The 4,529-nt window shown below is 56.1% G+C and overlaps 1 non-coding gene across 1 annotated transcript; it reads left to right on the forward strand.

Moving 5' to 3' along the window:
• The first annotated feature begins 3,174 nt into the window (after positions 1 to 3,174).
• Positions 3,175 to 3,328, forward strand: LOC136676142 (5.8S ribosomal RNA). The gene has a single exon (XR_010796245.1). It is a non-coding gene; the product is annotated as a 5.8S ribosomal RNA (ribosomal RNA).
• Positions 3,329 to 4,529: the final 1,201 nt, after the last annotated feature.

Genomic DNA, 4,529 nt, shown 5'->3' on the forward strand with positions numbered 1-4,529 from the left:
TTCCGGAGAGGGAGCCTGAGAAATGGCTACCACATCCAAGGAAGGCAGCAGGCGCGCAAATTACCCATTCCCAACACGGGGAGGTAGTGACGAAAAATATCGATGCGGGTCCTATGATCCTGTGGAGTGTAACCGAAATGAACTCAATCTACATCCGTGAGTGAGAACCCATTGGAGGGCAAGTCTGGTGCCAGCAGCCGCGGTAATTCCAGCTCCAATAGCGTATGCTAAGATTGCTGCAGTTAAAAAGCTCGTAGTTGGATTTGGGGACTGGTCTCGGATCCCCTGGACTGTCCGGATGGCTGGGAAGCTCCTTCGGGGGTGACTTTCTGTCTCTGGGTGGGTTGTGAGACCTGGTCCCTACCACCGGTGTCCTCTGCTCGCCGGCCGCGGAGAAGCCCTTAGCTGGGTACTTCACTGCGGTGCACGGTGGGTTGGAGGGTCCGGAGCGTTTACTTTGAACAAAGCAGAGTGCTCAAAGCAGGCCGACACGTGCCATGACTGACTGAGCTAGGAATAATGGAATAGGGCCCTCCGCGGGGCGTCGGGGTCTCTCTTTCGGTACGGCTGGTCGTTCCGGAGTGGGGCTGTGGGGCTTTCACGGTCCTATTTCGTGGGTTTTAAGGACCGAGGGCAATGATTAAGAGGGACGGCCGGGGGCATTCGTACCACACCGACAGAGGTGAAATTCGTTGACCGGTGTGGGACGGACGAAAGCGAAGGCATTTGCCAAGAATGTTTTCATTAATCAAGAACGAAAGTCGGAGGAGCGAAGATGATCAGGTACCGTCGTAGTTCCGACCGTAAACTATGCCGACCCGCGATCCGGCGGCATTAGGTTAGCGACCATGACCCGCTGGGCAGCGTGAGGGAAACCACAAGTCTTTGGGCTCTGGGGGGAGTATGGTTGCAAAGCTGAAACTTAAAGGAATTGACGGAAGGGAACAACAAGGAGTGGAACTTGTGGCTTAATTTGACTCAACACGGGGAAACTCACCCAGCCCGGACATGGTAAGGATTGACAGATTGATGGCTCTTTCTTGATTCTGTGGGTGGTGGTGCATGGCCGTTGGTAGTTCGTGGAGCGATTTGTCTGGTTAAATCCGATAACGGACGAGACCCTGTGCCTTAAAAAGTTACACGGCCCTCCCTGGGTCCCTGTGGGGGCAGGCGGCCCGAGGGGTCAGCGGTCGGTGGCTGAACTTCTTAGAGCGATCCGGGGCGAGGCAAAGCCATATGAGATTCAGGGCAATAACAGGTCTGTGATGCCCTTAGACGCCCGGGGCCGCACGTGAGTTACACTGGCTGGTTCAGCGTGTGCATCCATCCTATGCCGAAAGGCCTGGGCAATCCTATGAACGCCTTCCCCGCTGGGGATAGGGGATTGTAACTTTTCCCCTTGAACGAGGAATTCCAAGTAGTCGTGGGTCACCAGCCCGCGTCGATTAAGTCCCTGCCCTTTGTACACACCGCCCGTTGCTACTACCGATTGGATGGCCTGGTGAGGTCCTCTGACCGTCCCCGAGGTGCCCCTTTACCGGGGGGTTGCCTCGTTGAGGTGGAAAGTGGATCGAACCTGGGCATTGTAATGACAAACTCATTTATGATTGATACTGAGCAAAATGTACCTTGGCGTTTGACGTGAAGAAGTGACCAGCATGTGCTCACATTCATCAGATTAAACAGACAGTTGCACCTTGCAACACGAACATCGCATACTCACAACCAAGCTTACAAGGTTGCTAAAGCTGATAAGACAGGAGAACAAGGCTACAGAACATTGAGCAAGCTCTGTTTCACTTCCTCACGTCAGTGTCAGGAAAAGATAAGACTGTGTGTAACCTTCTCTCAGAGGAGTGTGCCCGCTGGTTTCATCCAACAACGCACGCTCTCTCTTACTCTTAATAAAACTTTTTGTTACTTGACACAAGAACTGCCTGTCTGATATTTTCAGGGTAAAACTTCCACCACAGCATCTAGAGGGAGTAAAAGTCGTAACAAGGTTTTCGTAGGGGAACCTGCGAAAGGATCATTAACGGTGACCTGGCCATGGTGGGTGCCCGCCCTCCATGCCAGTAGCCGCTCGGTCTTTGAGCAAGGCCAAATCCCCCGGTGGTACCTTAAAGGTATGGACCCCAGACACCTCGTACCTTTCGTCATCGGCTAACGTGAGTCTCCCTCCGGGGGGGACGGAGCGGGCCGACCTCAGAACTCGGGGTTATGAGAGGACCGCCTTTGGGTGCATAGGTTGCCGGCCACCACCCCGCTCGCGGGGGTCTCGAGTGGTAACGGAGCCGCCCGCCGGTTGTTAAACCAAACCATTGATCGTTAAAGGCTTTAATTCTGCATGCGCGAGTCAAAGGGGCTAATGCAACCCCCAGGGCGTTGGCCGGTGTTCGCCGGCCTTGTTGGGATCTTCCGTAACCCCCAGGGGACGGGAGCGCACCACGGGCGAAACTCTTTCCCTCTCGGGTTAGAGCGGAGCTTAAGAGCGCATGCAGGGATCGGGAGGTGTATATCGGCACCTCCCTGGGCTTCGCGAAATACAGACCGTATAAATAGTCTGAGATCTGTGCACGAGTTGAAGGGGCTGATGAGCCCTGGATGCGGAACACAGGTGGGATCTCCACCCAGCCTCACCCTCCGTGGGGACTTGGGAGCGCACCACCGGGCCCGCTCATCCCCTCCGGGGGGAGAGCTTGGCTGGAGCGCACACCGGGTACAAACTTTAGACCGAGACCCGTACGCAAGCTAAGGCAAACTTACCCCGATGGCCGTGCGCGAGTTGACGGGGCCCAGAGAAACCCCCCGAGGCGTGGACCGGCGCAACGCCGGTCTTAGTGGGATCTTTCAGATTTCCCCCTTGCTGGGGACTTGGAAGCGAACCTCCGGGCCTCGCTGGAAACAGCGAGGTTAAGAGCGCACGCTAGCCATCTACACCCCCGGGTGTCTTGGTCTCCTAACACGTAAAAGGGAAGGTTGGGCACCACCAAGGCGATCTATCAGGATGCCAAACCGGGTTTAAGCCCGGGGTCACCCAACCATAAAATTCCCTTTGTTCATGAATCCCTTCCATCTCATCCAAGGGACATGAACCTAACCTAAACCCTTAAATTCTGTTGTTCAACAGGCTTTAACCCAAAGTCCCGTCCGTAAGGGCGGGCAAAATGATACAACTCTTAGCAGTGGATCACTTGGCTCGTGCATCGATGAAGAACGTGGTAAACTGCGTTAAATAATGTGAAATGTGGAACACAGATCATCGATATTTCGAACGCACATTGTGGCCGCTGGGGTCCATTCTGCGACCACGCCTGTCTGAGGGTCGCTTTACCCATCGATCGGTCTTCCCAGACCGCGGCTGGAAGTTCGCAGGGCCTCCACCTCGGACGGCCCTTCGTCTTCCTAAACGCAGACTCGGTTCTTAAACCACCGTGTGGTGAGAGCTCCGGACGTAGGGAGAGCCATTAGGTCCGGGTCCCATCCGTCATCGTCTCTCCCCGCTGGGCTTCCCGCCGTCGGAGGGCGGGCACCGTAGCGAAGAAGTCGGTGTTCCCTCCCCTTCCCCTCCCCCTCCCCTTCCTTCCCGAAGTCGGCCAGGCTCCGAGGCCCATCGCCGGGTCCCGGCCACACTCGCGAGTGCAGCCTTCCGTTCTCCCGTTCGGACGTGGGGGGGAAGACTCGAGAGTTGTGTGCGGATGCGTCGCCGGCCGTAGGGGCTTGGGGGGACCGGAGTGGTGTGACTGGAGCCGGGTGCGACGAGCCGAGTCCTCGTGGATCTATCGGGTGTGAGTCTCGCCTCGGGGGGGGGCGGCAACGTCCTGTGCGGTCAGGGCGGCTAAGAGAGGCTTCCCATGTGACGGACTGACCGACCATTCACATTAGCCAGGTCTCCCCGGGTACTTTGCGCTAGCAGATTGTAGCGCGTGTACCCAAGTGCTGGTTCCCTGGAGCGGGGACCACCACTATGGCAAGCCCCTCAGGGTGCAACGTCCCCAGCTGGTGTTCGATCACCGAAGTTGCTTAGGTCTCGAAGGGCATCTCATAGGCTCCAAATGGCGTTCCAAACCCTATAGGTTCCGAGGGCAAAGATGGCGCTTGGCTAGGAGGGGATGTCTCTTCTGGGACATCTCTTTCGTGGGTTGGTATGATCTATCCTCGATAGATCCCAGGTGTTGGTCACCTATTCCCGGAAGGCTGTTGGTTGACTTTGGGCGGGGGTCTCCGACCCACACTTTATTAGGTAGGGTGAAAACCCATCCTCTTGGGCAAAGGATGAGTTGATTCTCTTTGTGTGCGCTGGTGACAGTCGATCTATGAGGCTAGAGGCAAAGGCATGAATAGGTCAAGCTTCCTAGCTGAATGGACAAACTGTTCCGGTAGCATATCATGGGTGATCACCGACCCTTAGGCCCATGAGGTAACGACAAAATGGCCGTCCCTAATGACGTGTGGACGAGTATATAACCTACCAGTCCTGTGTCGGTCGATGGCACGATGGGATGGCTTAAAGACTCTAACGCAGTGAC

This window comes from Hoplias malabaricus, chromosome X1 (genome assembly GCF_029633855.1).
Source record: "Hoplias malabaricus isolate fHopMal1 chromosome X1, fHopMal1.hap1, whole genome shotgun sequence".
NCBI lineage: Eukaryota > Metazoa > Chordata > Actinopteri > Characiformes > Erythrinidae > Hoplias > Hoplias malabaricus.